Source organism: Pteropus medius, unplaced genomic scaffold (assembly GCF_902729225.1).
Source record: "Pteropus medius unplaced genomic scaffold, Ma_sr-lr_union100, whole genome shotgun sequence".
Classification (NCBI taxonomy): domain Eukaryota; kingdom Metazoa; phylum Chordata; class Mammalia; order Chiroptera; family Pteropodidae; genus Pteropus; species Pteropus medius.
The window spans coordinates 28326844-28346806 of record NW_024347791.1 but is presented as its reverse complement, the minus strand read 5'-3'; positions in this window follow the sequence as shown (position 1 = coordinate 28346806).

Here is a 19963-nt window from a genome sequence, read left to right as displayed (position 1 = left end):
TAAAAACAAACTGCATCACACACACACACACACACACATACACTACTTCTGATGCTAAGAATCATCTTGGCTCTGCTGCTGTTTTTGTCACTTGCTTTTATTAAAGAGTCTAGAACAATAAAATGATCACATCTCCCAGCAACAAAAAATCAGAATCCTCACCTCACAAATTGACAGCTCCGCAGCTGGTTTAGGTTATTCCAGATTTTTATTTGCTTTTTGGGTATAAGTTTTGTGTCTTTCACTAGACACATAGCACAAGGTCAGAGATATATTATAAATTCTTGAAGTCCCAATACTAGCATTGTAAATTACATTTGATAAATGTAATTGCTTAAATATTTGAATGTGCTCTTTTCTTTCACTGCACTGTTTGGAAATTTGCTACAAAGTTGAGATATTGTTTTATACCCCCCAAACTTGTCTCAAGCATTACAACATAGGTTATATATGGGAGAATCATTCCCTTACACATTGATGAGGTTTTGAATTCTTACAACTCTCCATATGGAGGGAACTCTCAGTACATTCCTAAATTAAGGTTGAGTCCCTTCAAAGAGATGCAGAAAAGCCTTCCTTTACTGCTCTTCCTTAAGATTCATACAGTAAAAAGGCACTCAAGCTCTGAAGAGAACAATAGCAAGTGTCCTGTTCCAAGAAGTTCTCCTTGAGTAGAGTAGATCTTAACTTTCCTTAGACCTCTAAAAGGTAAACCACACAAAGTTCAAGTTTCTCTTTCTGTCTCTGTTTCTCTTTTCCTTTCTTTCATTTTTTTTTTACCTATCTCTCTCTCTCTCTCTCTTTTTTTTTTTTTATGTGATCTGCTTGTTGTTAGCTTTCTATTCTAAAAGATGTCCCCATGCACACCGAATGAATTGGCATCAGAAAGCAGTTACCTTAGTTGTATTCTCTCAGGCTCAGTACTTTTCACTCTACCAAGATTCCACAATTTTTATCACTCTATCAATTTGCTTACCTCTGAAGACCAAGGTTTTAAAATTGTCTGTCACTGTTATCATTGTTATTGCCATCATTGAATGCTATCCTTCTCAAAGCAAATATCATCACACTTTGATGGCCAGCCACTGCTTCCTGCAGTGGAAAATCATGAAGACACTGCTTACTCCAGCTGTTTCTAACTAACCCTTGAGGCTGCCTCTGATTTAATGATTCACCATCTCTCAGCAAACTAATCTTTCAAAGTTGTCACAATAGTTTACAACACTATCAAATGTATTAAACTAAGTTTAGTGTTTATGAATCATAAATTTACTTTTACTATAATCTTCGTAGTGTAAACTGACAACCGAGCACAGTCCTAATCCAGTTCTCAGCAGCTTTCCTATTCTGTATTCAGTTCTTTAACTTAGTTGTAATGGCTAAAATAAGAAAAAAATGAGATGTTTGACTATACTAAACTAAAAACAAAACTTAAATCTGGCCATAAAAGAATGGGGTATGACACATGCAGCTCTATACTGTCTTTAACACTGTAGTATATGTGGTTTTTTATATACAGAGATTTATTCTGTAGCAACATTTCCCAAGGATTTATGTGTTGTGTCATAAAACCCTCAAGTTGTGCAGTAATGCCCAAGAAACTATCTCCCACCCATGCAAAAGATTTAAATAAATAGCTGAGTGAGTGAGTAAATAATATTTCACTTATGGCTGCAACGCTGGTCATATGTGAACTGGGAATATTCATTAGCTCACAGAGTTAAGATAGAACATAAAATACCAGAAATTTAAAAACAAACAATATTTAGTAAAATTTGCTAAAAGCCAATATTCTTAGTGCTTAGCAAAGATAGATCTAATATAATTCCCCAAAAAATAATTCTGCAGAAAAAAATATTTTTATTATACTTTGAAATAAAAACAATAATATATGATTCCTTAAAATGAACATATAGGTCTCATGTTGATTTATATTAGAATTTATCACTTAACTTTAAATTATACATTTCCTTCAGAATTTTAAAACTGTGGTGTGTGAAAACAGTGGTATGTAAAGCCTCTGGTATAATCATTCACTGTGGCTCTTTATTTTTAAAACCAAATGTCAACTATTTTTTAATTATAATTTTATTACTAGTTTCCAATAAAATCAAATAATTCAGAATAATACATTTTTCTGTTTTGAAGAAATGTGTTTTTCAAAAAGTAAATTCACACCAGATTAAATGAGTTATATATCTGGTTACTTTTTAAAGTATCTATTAGTGTTCTGATTATTTCCAAAACTTCTGGAAGAAATATGGTTGCTTAGTTTAGGATCTTTCTATATAATCTCTTAGAAAATACAAAAAAGCAGCAAAGAGAACAAGAAAGAAAAAGAGAGAGAGAAAAATACTGAGAAATCAATTAAACAATAGAAGATGTGAAACCTTCAGATTCCAAAATGAGTATTAGTTCTACCCAAAACAATAGGACCTGGCTCAAGTCTTGAGGGAAAAAGTAAAATAGAAAAGCAATGAGAGGGATTGGAGAGCCCAGCTGCATCACATCTGATAAAGTACTAGGAAATAAAAACTTTCTAAAAATGAAGACCTCACCCGACAGTGCAATCATATTTGTCATTTGCAATAATGCACACAGAAAATAGAATGGACAAGGCTAATTCAGGATGCACTTTTGCACTGGACTTACTTTGGAGGAACAAAATCAGGGGCGTTCCTAAAGAATCACATGGAGAATGTAAATCTACCCATGGAAGCAAAGAAGTAGCAAGCACACTATGCCCTCCACACAAAGGTACAAACACAGAAACCTCTGGAAAATTACTAGTTTGTGAAAATCATTTTTATTTAATTGCATACAAGATAAAAACTAACATGAGTAATAAAAGTATTATGAGAAAAATTGTGTGAATGTGCCATATTCAAATCTTACCTCCAGATAAGGAACATGTAATAGAAGCTATTGCTAAGCAGCATGTGAAAATTGTCAAACATTCACAATTAAATAAACAATCAAATGAAACAAGTCAATGAAGCCTTCACTTATGTAATGAAACACCATGTTTCAGAAACATCAAATTGATAGAAGAGAGGGTAATAATAAAAAAAGAAAACACAGAAAAACATGAAATATAAGAAGCACTCGAAGAAGAAAGGGTAAAATTACTAATGTAAAGATTGACCTTGAATTAGCATGACAGAAAAAATAGTACAGGAAAGAGAAAAAGCCATAACTGTCAGTGTTTTTATAAATAAAAAATAAAAATAAAAAACAGTACAAGAAACTATCTAACTCAAGATAATAAATATATATATATATATATAATTTAAGTGAGTAAAATAACTGTAAAAATAGAAACTATTAATATACATGTAAACACTGATATGTACAAACAAAAACTGATCCTTGGAATATATATTTGTGTCTCTGAGCTACTTCTACATTTTTTCTTTATTAGGGTGGCTAGTGGATAATTATATCACTGTTATATATTATATTATATTATATTACATTATATTATAATAATATTATATTATATTGTATTATATTATATTATATTATATTATAATTATATTATATGTTATCATCTACTAGCCACCCTAATGAAGGTTATGTAATATTATATAGTATAATAATATATAATATAACACATATTATATATTGCATACTATATATAATATATAACAATGATGTAATTATCCACTAGCCACTCTAAGAAAGGAAAGATGTGGAGCAAGCTCATAAATACAAATGATTTGGGGAAAATAATCACAAATAAGAAAAAAATTTAAATCTACTTTTCTCAACTATGCAAATATACTTCTTTCTAACTATCTAGGCCAATAATTTATCAAAATGCACCACGTAAAAGATAGGAGAGTAAACACATCAATTTTTGTAGTAGAATTAGAGAATGTTGGCAAAGAACATAAACTCCCTCAAAAGCATCAGACCCAGGTGAATTCACAGAAAAATACTGTACATTTTATTCCATTAGAGAATTATAATGTGATTTACACTGTTAAGAACATATAAAAAGAAGAAATATAGCTAATGATTTGCAAGAACAATTTTTTTTTATAAATCATTGATTTTATACCTCACAATGTTACACAAAAACTACAGATCAAATCACTAATGAGTACATATTTTTTAAATTCCTAAATAAATTATAACAAATATTGAGTTGCTGCTGGGAGTATGAGGGACTAAGGAGACAGAAAATGTTTTATTATATATTTCATATAGAACAGATGCCAGCATTTCCTAATTTATAATTTCATTATTTTTATATACAGCAATCTTCTACAAGAAAGAATTATTTTTCCATTATAATTATTATTTAATTATAATAATTATTTTATTACCTCTAGAGACTCATGCTTTGTTTTTTAAAATGTATTATTTATTATCATCACTATACTTTATATATGTGAGTATATTAATACAGTTTTAACTTTTATTTAAAAAAGCAAAAGTGAGAGGGACTGAAATAATGAAGAAAAATACAATTGAATATCATTAAATTTAATTTTTTTATTTTCTAAATCTAACAAATAAACATAAGAATGGTATATTTTATTTAATAGAAATAAAATTAAGAAACATTTCAAAATAACTATTATGTGTTTTCCACAAAACTTGGAAAAAATGTATCCTTTAATAATATTTGAAATTATTTTATTTTGCACCTTAATGTTTTCCTGAGAAATTAATAAATAAAAAGTTTCTTCATCATTTAAAGCTACACATGCTTAAATATTATATTTGAAATATAAATGTTAAAAATGACGTGATTAATTACAAGGCAAGTAAATTTTTTGTTTTAATGTGCGTATATCTAGAAAAGGTAACTAATTTTTACAAATAGACATTGCTCTGATATTAATTAGCTAACATTTCAGTTATATTCAAGAAATAAAATTCAGGAATTTAAATGTCATAGTTTCCTTCTATTTGGTTTATGGTAAAAACACCAATATGGAATTTTATGATAAAAATATTGGTGATAAAACCTGAGAGACCACAATGTTCCCTAGTTGTTGCATGGTGGTCTCAGTGGTCTTCACATTGACTTTTTGCTATTTTCTTATCTAATGTGTGTTATTGATTTTATTTGTTATCTCTGTTTTCCCCTCTATTTTGATTTTCTTTTGCATTTTAAAAATGTTTCTCACATTTATGTTTTAAAAAGTCAAAAAAAAAAGTTGTGGGGGGGAAAGCCTTTCAACTAGATTTATCAGTATGAGTATAATTTGTTACTGAGAGCAGGAATCAATTTTGGCTCATTATGTTTCAAGTGCACAACAGACACCTGTGGATAGTGGCTAACAAATAAACAGCATAGTCTAGAACCTTGCAATGGTCCAGGTAGAGAATGGTAGAATGAATGACTTGACAATTTTCTGCCAAACATTTTCACCCGAGCTATAGTGCAACCCTTTCTTTGACCCTAATGGTCTAAAATATCATCAGAAATGGCCCTTACCATTCCAATGAAAATTAGCAAAAATTATATAAAATAAATGTATTAATGTATGAGCCATTCTGTGACAAGAAGGTCAATTCAGTCCAAAAGGCAGACAGAGAGACCCTGATTTGTCCTTCATTGTCCTCATCTTCACATATGTAACATTTTTTCCCAAAAGTAACCCAGAGTATCAAAATGCTTTATTTACTTTCTTGGTGCCATGTCTTTTATTTATTTATTTATTTATTTATTTATTTATTTATTTATTTATTTATTTAAAGCAATAAATGTTCTCATTACTTAGTAAACTAAAAATTCTATTGATGAGGTTGTTTTCTTAACTTGAATTTCCTAAGAGTAAGCCATAAGGAAAATACTTGTTTGTAATAGTTTATTTGGGAATGTTATCCTAGCAGGAATACAGGGCAGGGAAATAAACAGAGATGGAGAGAAAGTCAGTAAAAAGATATAATGTTGAGTTTTCATACCTGTAGGCAAATGGTTTTCCATCTCACCAACTTTATAAGTAGATTTAGGAAAAGTATTTCACAACTGTCTACCAAGGGAAGGGGAAATATTTATCCATCAGTCTTCATCACCTATTCATGAATGGTGTTATCACCTCTGCTCAATTAACTGCTCTTCCCTTTCTAGCTGTGAATACGTACATGTGTGCAGATCAGAGAATCCTTGGCATCCCATGCTTATATCAAAGCAGCCCAAAGGGAAAGCAGCCTGATTGAGGTAAGACACTGCAATTTTACTTGCACTAAATTGGGCAAAGCTTATATAAAACTGGTCACTACTTAGTTGGCTAGAGTAAATGGTAGGGCAAGAGGATTTTGAAATAGTATACAGGTATATCTCAGAGATACGATGAGTTCAGTGCCAGACCACTGCAATAAAGTAAATATCTAAATAAAGTGAGTCACAATTTTGTTTGGTTCTCTAGTGCATATAAAAGTTATGTTTACATAATAATGTAGTCTATTATGTGTGCAATAGCATTATGTCTAAAAGAACCATGTAAATATCTTAATTTAAAAATACTTTATTGCTAAAAACGCTAACTATCATCTGAGCCTTCCCTGAAAGTCCTAGTCTTTTTGCCGATGGAGGGTCTGGCCTCAATGTTGATGGCTACCAATTGAACAGGATAGTGGTTGCTGAAGGCTGGGGTAGTTGTGGCAATTTTTTAAGACAACAATGAAGTTTGCCATAGCAACTGAATTTTTCATTCATGAACAATTTCTCTGTAGTATGTGATTCTGTTCAATAGCATTTTACACACAGAACTTAATTCAAAATTAGAGATAATTCTCTCAAAGGTTGCTACCCCTTTATCAACTAAGCTTATATGATATTCTAAATAATTTGTTATTTCAGCAATCTTTACGACATTTTCATCAGGAATAGGTTCCATTTCAAGAAACAACTTTCTTTGCTCATTCATAAGAATCAACTTGTCATTTGTTAAGATCGATGATTTATTATTTCAACAATTCAGTCACAACTTCAAGTTTTACTTCTAAACCTAGTTCTCTTGCTATTTCCACCATATATGCAGTTACTTCCTCCACTGATGTCTTAAACCTCTCAAAGTTATCCATGAGGATTGGAAGCACCTTCATCAAAAGTCCTGTTAATGTTGATATTTTGACCTCTTTTCATGAATTACAAATGTTCTTAATGGCATCTTGAGTGGAGAATCTTTTCCAGAAAGCTTTTAATTTTCTTTGCCCAGATCCAACAGAAATATCACTATCTATGGCAACTATAGTCTTACAAAATGTATTTCCTAAATAATAAGATTTGAAAGTCAAAATTACTCCTTGATCTATGATTTACAAAATGGGCATTGTGTAGCAGTCATGAAAACAACATGACTCTCATTGTACATCTACATCAGATCTCTTGTGTGACAGGGTGCATTGCCAATTGGCAATAATATTTTGAAAGCATTTTTTTTTTTCCTCCTGAGCAGTAGGTTTTGTGCAAGAAGACTTGTTTTTGGCCATCTCAATTTTTGAATGCCTTCCTTATTAAGTGTAATCATTTCCAGCTTTTTATTTGAAGTGATAAAACCTCTGACTCACTTAAATACTTAAAGGCCACTGTAGTGTTATTAATTTGCCTAATTTTAATATTTCTGTCTCGGGGAATAGCAAAACCAGAGGAGAGGGAGAGAGAGATGGGGAAATGATTGGTTGGTTGAGCAGAAATAACATACACAACATTTACCCATTGAGTTAACCATCTCATATGCATGTGAATCATAGCACCCCAAAACAACTTTAATAGTAACATCAAGATCGCTGGTCAAAAAACATCATAACAAATGTCATAATAATTAAAAAGTTTAAAATATTGCAAGAATTTCCAAAGTGTGAGACAGAAACATAAAGAGAGCGAATGTTGTGGGTAAAATGATGCCAATAGATTTGCTCTACGCAGTGCTGCCACAACCTTCAATTTGTAAAACCAAACCAAGCCAAACCAAAACAAAACAAAACAAAAACACAATATCTGCAAAGCACCATAAAGTAGAATAAAATGGGATATGGCTGCATAAATGTTTTACTTTTGTTTTCCTGGAACAAGGAATGTTTCCAAAGTGAATTCGATTTGCAAGCTCTTACAAAAATAGACCTATTAGATTATTTTAAATATGTTTTCTGAATTTTGACCTCTATATGATATCGAAAAATTTTAGGGCAAAATGTATTCAGAACTCACAAGTGAACACTTCATCTCCTAACAATCATTGTTCACATTTGTTTGAGTCCCACCATCTATGAGCATATATAAATATTTGAATGCTTATTCGTACCAAGGATGTGAAGTTCTGAATTCAGGGCAGCTGATGGTGCATGTCTTATGGTCCTTATCTCAAAAATAAAAACAATTAGTTTTAATTATTATAAACTATTATAAGCAATTAGTTTCTTAGTTAATTCAGAAGGCTTAAAATATTCCTCAATACCCATCTGCATTTTCATTCTGGAGGATTGATCTAGATAAAATACTTCTCGATCATTGAGAGCAACTCAATTATTATGACAATTAAATTAACCTTTAACAATATGCTCATTTTTAAATCTAAGAATGAAAAGTTTAATTTTCATTAAAGTCGTACCCACATTTTTCATATTCTAATGGAAAAATCTGATGTCAAAGAACTTTAAAAGCTTAGAATTCCAGAATTATGTTATAAAATTGTTTTTGGAATGTACCACAGTGTTTACTTATTGTATTTTCCTTAGTTTTTTTCTTTTTAAGTATGTTAAATTCTGAGCCTGAGGTCCATGCTATTTTATATTCTTTGTTTATAAGTTTAAATAATTATTAGAAATGAAAGAATGCTAAAATTATTCTTATGCTACTCTAATTCTCATTTAAAAACCTTATTCTTGCTCCAGTGTATCTTTCCGTTTAAATTCAAAATTTGAATAATTAAAATTGAAGTTTTATTTCAAAGGACCACCTCCATCCTCCTGCCAATGGATCAACATTAAAACTTTTATTCTACTTCTGTCAAGTTCTATCCTGATTGATGAGGCAGTATTGCTCATCTAAGTAGAGAGCTTTTGACATTTAAAGCAATGGAGCAAATGAATATGATTTTCTTTCAAATGCTACATATATATTGTCTTTACTTTAAAATTTAAACTGCTTATGCAATGAGGAGGCTAAGTCTATTATGAATATCAGTGCAAAAATACAGTGGGAGTATTAGCAAGTAGAGAATGAAAATAAAATTGACTGAAAGTTAACTACATTTGAATTACTCAAAAAATACTAAGTGGCACTTAAATTTTAGGTCAAGATAAAACTTTTGTCTATTTTTTCACTTGAGCTATTTTACTTTATGTGAGCAATTAACAAAACAAATGAAAAAGTGACAAATTTCTTTGACTGGGAGGGTGTGTGCATGTGAGCGAGTGTGTGTGTGTATGTGTGTGTAAGTGTGTTTTCAAGGTTAAACCAGGGCAACTCCCTGAAAACTGAACTTTCAGAGAACAAGAATATTCAGAAGTACACGACGTTTATAGTGAGGGAAAACCACAGACTATAAGTTCTATGTAAGCAGATCTTCTTGCTCATATGCATGACCATATTTACAGGGACTAGGCAAATGAAGAGTAATAGATACTCAGTACTTATTATTATATAAATAACCAAATCATTTTTTCACCTATCATTAATTTATTAATTCATTGATTCACACAGATATATTGAGGTGCTATTTTTACTTTGATACTGATGGAGACCCTGGAAATACAAAAATGAAAAAGAAAATCTAGATTCTGTTGTCAATAATCACAGTTTTGCAAATACATTGGTGTATACTATTATAACTATTATGATTAGGTAATGGAATTCTGGACAAGAAGCTATTCTCCGAGCTTTTTCAAAGTACTTAGTGAGGTATTAATGAAGAAGAAATGCTTGCAATGTATTAATATATTGCAGTTATAAAGAAATTTATTACACCAGGGCTTTGTAAAAATAGTAAACAACAGAATGGGGAGAGGCAGGAAGTGGTGGGATATTAAAGAAATTAACCACCTGGTGGTCTTGACAATGGAAGAGCAACTCCTAAGAAGAAAATTTAGATCAGTTTATCCAGTTAATCACCTCATCAAACTTCTGGCTCTGACATTAACAAAAGAATCCTGTAAGTATAATATATTAGTTGTGTCTTACTAAATAAACTTCTCAGTATATTTCACTAATCAAGTTTACTACTGTATCCTGACAAAAGTGGCACTAAAATTCTTTTGTTTATTTTATAAAATATTTACTTAAAACAGACTCATAATTTATATTCCATATATGTCAGATTAAAATAATGTATAAGGAAAATTTCGAAGTGAATTTCTTCAGGTGAGTCTTACAAAATGAGGTGTATATGAACACTCACAGGTACAGAAATCATATTTACTGATCTTCTGTTTTTATCTGTCAATCAATGAGACATTAAAGTAATGCTCCATAAGGAATAAAATCTGTTTATATATTTAATAGTTTAGGAAAGATGGTTATAAATTAAACAAAAATCTCTGAGAAATTACCAGCTGTGGACTCTGGGCATTTTCTTCTCAAAAGTCTGCAATACAAATTCATAGCTTATAGAAAAAATGGCATCATATTTTGAGCAATGGAAGATGATTGAAATGTTATTGTTGCAAACATTTGTTAAAAATTCAGTAGTTGATTATCACCTTTAAATGCAACACTTTGATTTATCCTTCTAAAATAATGAAAAGTAGAGAAAAAAGCATCAGATTATTTTGCTTCTTTTATAATATACGGAACTATTTACATTCCCATAATATCACATATTAAGAAATGATCAGATAACATACATTCAATTATGAAGTTAAATTTATAAATATAAATTTTCTAATTAAACTTGTATTAAAATTTCCATGAAGATTTTATATTTTTACAATATATTTCCTATAATATATAGAGAGTTGAAATTAAAATGATTATAAGAGAATGATTTACAGCTCATTGATTTAATTTAAAATTTTAAAAAATATTTTCCATGGACTTTTGTTCTATTGTCTACTCTTTTCTTTTTTCTTTTTTTTTCTTTCTTTTTTTGTTTCCTTCCTTCTATCCTTCCTTCCTTCATTCCTTCCTTGCTTTCTTTCAGAGAAGTAGTATTTAAAAATTTAAGTATCACCACAAAATTATGTAAAATGACTTACTGGAAATAATAAAAGCTCAAGTAAAATACTGTTTTTTAACTGAGGGAGTGAGTTTTAAAATCTTAATTAACCTTTTTAAGTGATACATTGCTTCCTCTTCTCGGTGCCTTAATTCAGTAGGTCGCCTATTAAACATTTGTTTAAACATTCTTATCACTGTTACCTTGAGATTATAATATTTCATATTTTTCGATTCAGTGGAAAAGCACTTAAGTAAATCTGGACATCAAAGGGAATATGATAAAAAGCAAATCATGCTGCAAATTCTCAAATGCAAAAATTCTCCAGAAATATCTTTAAGTGATGAATTAATATATTTGGATCCTGTTCAGGTAATGAAACTTTATAAATCTGCGTTCATGATAAGATAAAATAAATGAAAAGTAATTTAATGTCTCACTTTTACTTAAAAGAAATTTCCTATTAGAAGAATGTTGCTATAAAATTAATCAATAAAAGAACAAAAATAGAATATTATTACTATCAAATTCGTGTCAAATAAAAAGTAAATTTATGGACATTAAATTTTAAAAGCTATTTTTTTTTTTTGTATGCAATATGCCTAGCACTGTTTTAAAGTACTTTAGATAAGTTTTTTTCTCACATTGATTCCATTAAACTGATATGAGCATTATCTCCCGGTATAGGGAACACTACCGAGGCACAGAGAGTTTAAGAAACTTGTCGGAGGTTGCCCAGTTAATAAATAGACGGTGGAGCCAGGCTATGAGTCCAGGAAACTTGGCTCAAGATTTCATTCATATTAACAATAAAAAGCAGAAATAAAATTCTTAAACAGGAACCAGTTTGTGGAGGGGTGCTTAAGAAGAAGTAATCTCAGAAGTGAATGTAATAGCTTGTTAAATTTAAAAGATATGTTAGGCATGAAATAAAGATAAAAGTGTATAGCACAAGTACATAGGCCAATTATTAACAATCTAAGCACCGGAATAACAATTATCCACAAAATTATATGATTTCTGAGTGATATAAATTTAAGTATAATTCATGTTAAGTTATATATGTTAGGAAGCAGATTGGCTCCAATTTGATATAACAGTATAGTTACAAAATAAAGACTCATCTACTTCCTTTTCCTGGATATCATGTATTTTATTTAATCCTTGGAGCAGAAGAGAAAACACATCTTACTAACAAGCAGAGGGAAAAAATTCTATCTGATGTCACATATCGTGTTCTTTTGACAAATGTGGATTATAAGCTAAAGATTGGCTTTTCTAAAGATGTGTCTTTCATGTAGATTCAGTCTTGTTTTTTATTCCTCCTTTACTTCATTTATGCTTTGGAAAACTCAAACTGGTTACATAATTTCAATCTACATCATAAGAATTCTAAATCTCTCCTGTTCTTTTTTGCATCGGTACTAAATTATTTCTATTTATCTATAAGATATTGCCGATTTGGTAATTTTATTAAATTAAGAATTAAAAGTAATTATCAGTTAGTTACAACAAATTCCTGATTTCTTAGTTAGGAATTAAAGACTTTCTAAATAGCCAAAATCAATCTATATTCCCTGTATCCTACATATTGCTATCAAATATCATAAAGTTGAATTGCTTCAAGTGGTCTTTAAAAATATTATGCTGCTATTAAAACTTGTTCAATAATAAATTATTGATACATACACACATTTTATACACAGATATACAAAGACATTCATATAATAGAAAATGTCACAATGTTATGTTTTAGCCATTTTGTGATCTTTGGACATTTAAAGAATGAAACATCTGGTGTTGTTATCAAAACATAGTATATTAATATACCTAATTAATATGTCTAAGCAAAAATTCGAATCAATATTTATTAAATATTTATTATAAGATCATCACTAGAATAGAATGTTAGTTTTCTCTAGTACATTGTAGGAATCCATTAAATAGTTGTTGAATAAACAAATGAGTGTATCCGTGAACGTGAATGGCATGCATTTTTAAATTTGCATTTTTTAAAAAAATAGTATCTCATAACTTTAAAAATCAATTGTGAAATCATAACAGACTACAGTTTTAGGATATTACATTGAGTTATCATACATTAATAGCAAAAGAAAGAATGATTAAACATGACATTTCATTCAAAATTATGCTAGGCTTTTAAACTTAGAAAACTTTTACACTGAAATAACATAAAATAATGTTTTACATGGGGCTTTTACTTGTTTACAAACTATTTCTCCATGGATCATATTTAGATTAAATTTTATTTACTACCACTAATAAAGTGAATTACATTTAGCAATATTACAATAATTTTACCCATTCCAAAATTTTACATTTGTACATTTGCTATTACTGAAGATTCAAGTTCAATTTCAAGTCTCAAAAACTAAGATAAGGAATAGCCAATCTTTCAAAGGAATCTCTAGGGGATAACTTTTCTCAACTGCATGCTTTTATTCTTGTAATCAGGAACACAACTGAATCAGCACATGCTGACAATTGTGCTTACACAAGCTTCACAGACACTGTCCATAACTAAACTGAGAGAGTGATTCTGACATAAGACATGTAGGCTTTTTCTTTCACTAGTTTTCTTCATGTTTATCCATTTTGCCTTTCCTGTTTGATCATTAGTCTTTGTTCAAGGATGCTAGATAATCAATGAAAGCAGAAGAGCCTGGAGCCAATAATTAGTAAAAAAAAAAAAAAAAAATACTGTATCACACAACACAAGCACAAGTCAACATTTTAAAGAGTCTCTCTGAAAACGGTTCACTAGAAGAATCTTCATCATCAGTGATAGATCTGGGCTTTATACACAAGAAGTACTTGATAATTGTGTGTGCATAGTGAAGATAGAAGGTCACTATAAGATGTCTGAAAAGATTAAATTTATTTATATGACTTGAATTAGATACTAAAAGTAATTTAATTTTTCAATATATAAGAACTCTGTGGCCAAAGACAGATTGTCATTTAAAGCATTTCACATGTAAAGATATAGGAATAGAAAATAAACTTGTGAGAAAATGCTCAGCTTTTGTATTGTGTTTCCTCAAAATATCTACTATTCTGAATTGTAAAACCATAGATCATCTTTTCTTGTTTTTCAATTTTGTATAAATAGAAACATGGCTACTTTTATGGAACATTTCATATGTGAGATTCACTTTTACTGAGATAGCAGTGATTCTTTTATAATTTTACCATTTCATTGTTGATGTACATTTAGATTGCGGTTTAGAATTATAACAAATAATGACACTTTGAAAAGTTGTGTAAGTGTCTCTTAGTGTACATACATACACACTTCCGTTTTTCTGTTCCATGGGGCAACTACACTTTAAGTGCTGCAAAAATAGTTTCCCAATGTAGCTGCAACAGTTCATACTTTCTCTGGCAGTTAAGAAAACTAGTATTTCACAACCTCACCACCACTTGAGATTGTTCAGTCTTTATAATTTTAACCATTTTGATTGGTATACAGTCATATCGTATGGGATATTATTTTACATTTCTCTTATACTAATGAGCATCCTTTCTTATGTTTATTGGTCATTGTATCAATTTTGAAGTTACTGCTTAAATATTTTTTTCATTAAAAAATAATTTTGTATCTTTTTCCTTGACAATTTTTATATAACTAACTGAGAAATGTGTATAAAAATGTTCCACTATTATAGAAAATTTGTTTCATTTTCATTTTCATTCTATTGTTTTTATTCTTTATATTTTGGGGGGTTGTTATTAGTAGCTTAGAAATTTGAAATTGCTATAACTTTCCAGTAAAATTGCCATTTTATCATCAGTAAATGTCCCTCTTCTACGGTATACATTTAATCTTTGAATCAATGTTATCAGTTATCATTATACTGCATTATCCCTTTGATGGTTAGTGTTTTGTAGTATAGAAGTTCCATCTTTGTATGTGTTTCGTTGTTGCTTTTGTTTTTTTTTTTTGCTTTGTTTTGATTTATTTCTATTCAGTATGCTAGTCTTTGACTTAGTTGTAGTTCATAACTTTTTAAAAATGAAGATAGTTTTTTGTTTTTGTTTTTTTTTTTTCTTTTAGGCGAGACAACCTTTGGTTGACCTCACAGATTGCAAGGACCTTGTCATTTATCCTCTTTTTTTATTTTTTTTATTTTTTTTTTTATGCCTACAACACCTGGTCTTCCTAGGAGGTCTCCCATCCAGGTACTAACGAGGCCTGACCCTGCTTAATTTCTGAGATCACACAGGATCGGGCTGGCATGGCCATAGACAGCTTTTGTTTTAATGCTATATTTTTATCAAATGTGTTACTAAACTCAAGTATATGTCATCGAACATCATTTTTAAAAAGAAATATGAGAAGATATTATAATGTGATATATTTCCTTTAATGTCCTATATTTTACTTTATGCTTTTAAAATCATTGTTGTCAGAGTGTTAACATTTCACCAGATTGCTAAAAAAAAAAAAAAAAAAAAAAATCATCCTCTAAGCAGTCTCAAATGTTTAGCATATCTTATTGAATTTCCTCCCCCTTAAACTTAGGCCCATAATTCTTTACTACCTTGTTAGTTCTATACTGCTTTCAATCATATTCCCCCTGGTTTTTTTGTTTGTTTGTTTTTGTTTTTTAAGCTTTACTAGTTATTCTCAATGGAGTGATTGATCTGACTTATTCTATCTAATGTCACCAGAAAGTAAACCACTCCATTTTATTTTCATATTGGTCACTGATTACATGTGGGTAAATCATTGATTTTTGAACCTCACCCATGTTCCTAAATCCTCTTACTGTTTTAAAATTTTTTCAGGTGATTCTTTTGGCCTTTCCAGGAACAGAATTATATGACATCCAAACAATAATATTTCCCTCCCATTTCCATTGTATTATATATTTCATACATTTTTTTATATCTATTTGCTTTTCTAGTTTTTAAAAAAATATTTTAAAATATTAGTGAAAATAGATATCATTGTATTGTTCCCGACAATAATGTAAATACTTCTTACATCATCTATTATTATGAATCTGACTTTTGTTTAAATATTAATAAAATATCATTCTATTCTTATTTCTATTTCATTATTTATAATCAGAAGTAGATACTGAAACATCACGTATTTTTAACATTCATTAAAATTAGATTTTCATTCACTTATTCATTTGGTAAGTATAAAGTAGTTTTTCTAATATTCAATTATCTTTGCATTTGTGCATTAAACCATTTTGGTTATGTTTTATTATTCTTGAAATATGATAAAGGATTCCTGTTAGTATTTTATTAATTTTCTCTGCCTTTATTAACAAGTGAGGTCATTTTATAGAGTTTTTTCTAGCTTTAATCTTAGTTTGATAAAAATCTATTTAGTTAGAGAAAAATCATAAAACATTTGTAATCTTTCAAATTTTTTATATTGAATATATACACAGATGTTTGCTCAAATAAAAATAATTTGGCCCTCAGAAAATTTTAAGAATAAATAATAGTATATTTTAAAAATATTTCTACCTAAATAAGATAAAATAAAATCAAAATTGTAAAAACAATCCAAACAGGCTACTGAAATTTAAATGTTAATCCTCTATTTGTCTGTGATGTCACCTATACAAATAGAGATCAAAATGTTTTACTTTTATGCATTTGTTCCAAAAAAGGATTTCAAAGATAACAATCCCCATTGTTACACGTATGTATAAGCTTTCTATTATTTTATTTTTTTGAGAACAGCTTTATTGAGATATAATAAAAGTGTGCAATTCAATGATTTCTAGTATACTCGCAGAGTTGCCATCATTTTAGAATGTTGTTATAAACACACAAAAAAATTTTGCACCTTTTATTTTTAAAAAAATTTCTTCCAACTATTGGAGTGAAATTACACTGGTCCACAGTGTAATTTAGGTGAGCTACACATTTAAGATTAAGAATCCTAAACATGAGTTTTAGAATTACAAATTAAGTAGAAAAATCAGAGCAAATTTTCATTAGCAAATAACTTAGCCATCAATACATAACAAAATATACAAATGATTTTATACTAACAATATTTTATAATATTCACATATTACAATATCACAATAGTTTGCATAGACATTGTTACTATTTTTTACACTTATGTGCAAGAAAGAAAAGTATAAGTTATTTCCAAACTCAATTAACCATGTAAGTTTTCACTAAATATGCTAGTGACTCAACCAGAGGTTATGAGAGTCACAGAGTTAAAAACATTTTATTTGCTTTCATTTACCTCAGAGAAAAATTCTACCAGATCTTATAAAAATCAAATAAAAATATCTTTAAAACTCAATAAGAAATTGATTTCATTATTTTCTATGTTTCTATAAGTTTATGTCTAAGACGTCACTTGCATTTGATAGCAAATACAAATGCACACATGCACACACACACACACACACACACACACACACACACAGTTTCTCAAAATAGGTTAGTCCAAGACTACAGGTCTCATATACACTCAAATAACCTTGAAAATTCTTTAAAAATTCCACTGCTGAGGTAAATCCAGAGATTCTTATTTAATTTCAGGGGTGAAGCCAAGATTAAAGTGGTTTTAAAAATAAATCTGACATGGATGGACCTAGAGGTTATTATGTTGAGTGAAATAAGTCAGAAAGAGAAAGATAAATACCATATGATTTTACTTATATGCAGAATCTAAGGAACAAAAAGAACAAACTAATCAAAAACAGACTCACAAATATAGTGGACAATTTGATGATGGACAGAAGTGAGGGGGTTGGGGGAGCTGGGAGAATGGAGTGAAGGGTTAAAGAAGTACATATTAGCAGTTAATAGTTGGTCACTGGGATGGGGAGCACGGCAGAGGGAAATAGGTTAGCATTAATATGACGGCTAGGTGGAGGGCCAGGGGAGGGAGAGAGAAATTGGGGGTATCATTTTATGAACTATATAGATATCTAACCAGTGTGCTATATACTTGAAATTAATTTAAATAAATAAATATATATATATATATATTATATATATATATATATATATATTTAAAGTAAAAAAAAAAAGTAAATCTGAATATTTTCAAAATATAACCAGGGTATGATTCACTATAGTATGCATGTTTGTTTGTTTGTTTGTTTGTTTTCCTGATAATTAAAGAATTTAAATGACTAAAAATGCTATTATCTTGTTATCTTTCACAGAGACTAGCATAGAGTATTCACTAATTTATGTATTAATGCAAGTGTTGGAATTATTTAAAAAGTGATGTTTGAAGAGTTATGGTCTCTCCTTTCATTCTTCTGACTCTCAAGGCTCCCAGCTCAATTCAATGCAGACCACATCAACAGCATCAGGTAACAGAACTAGAAAAATAATTGAAAGAAAAGCTGTTGTTGTTGTTAAAAGTTGTTGTTAAGAAGTTGTTGTTGTTGTTGAAAGAAAGAAAGAAAGAAAGAAAAGAAAGTTGTTGTTGTAAGAAAGAAAGAAAAAAAAAAAAAAAAAAAAAAAAAAAAAAAAAGAAAAAAAAAAAGAAAGAAAAAAAAAAGAAAGAAAGAAAGAAAGAAAGAAAGAAAGAAAGAAAGAAAAAGAAAGAAAGATGGAAGGAAAGAAAGAAAGATGGAAGGAAGGAAGGAAGGATGCTAACAACTAAAAACTTGGACATCACTTCTACTCAGGAGAGAATAACAGAAATTTATTCTTTTGCCTAAAACAAAATTGCCATAACTTTTTTCTGGAAAAAAATCTGTCTACTATGGACAAAAGAGAGGAAATAAGGCAGAATCTACAGGTCTTGTATTGAGGAGATGGAGCTTGGAGTCCAAGAAGGGCAAAATGGTTTAGTTCACAGAGCAGAGTTCTGGAGAAAACTACAGAGAGAGCAAGCTCTGGGCATCTGCCAAGGGTCCTCAAGTCTTCAGCTGAGTGATAATAAAAGCATACTTATTAAGAAAGTACTTGATACAAGGGAGAAAAATCACCCAAAAGAATAAGAGAAAACAATCACAAGAGTTCACATAGAGTCGACAATAGTTTTCTTCCCATCAGTCAAAATAGAAAAACTCATAACTGATTGGGAGTCAAGTATCATAGTCAGAGGGTTTTCCCTCAGTAGTGGGGAAAATGTAACCCTATACTAAGTGTTTTCTCCAATGCTTACTAAAACTTAAAATAATGTTGTATATCAATTTTACTATAATTAAAAAAAAATAAGACCTAGATCTCAATCACTGATGTTGGAAATGTAAAATTGTACAATTTGAAGAAAAAAAGTTTGTCAGTTTCCTAAAAAAGTCTCAGTCATTCTACTTCTTGGTATTTAGCTAATAGAAATTAAATTTTATATTCATACAAACACTTATAGAAGTAAGCACATAGTGTTATTTCTGTTAGCTAAACACTATAGATAACCCAATGTCTGTCAAAATGTTAATGAATAAACAAATTACAGAATATCTATACAGTATAAAACACTACTCAAAATGAAAAGTAATTAAATGTCGACACATGTGTCAGCATGGAAAAATCTTAAAACAATTATGCTTTATGAAGGAAACCAGAAAATATGATTATGTATTTTATGATTCTACTTATATAAAATTCTAGAAAATTAATACTGATCTAACAAGGGCAGAAAGTAGATTAGTATTGTTTGTACTTGAAGGAGAGGAATAAGGAGAGACAAGAGAGAAGAGTTATAAAGGGGCACAAGGAAACTTTTGCAGATGAAAACCCCAGAATAAATCTAACTCATCCTATGAATCTCTCTATGGACATAAAAAATATTAAATGTGATCTGCCACTTGAGTGAAATTAGTCATGTGCACCATTTTAGAATCACCTTTTACAAGTTGCATTTGAAAATATAT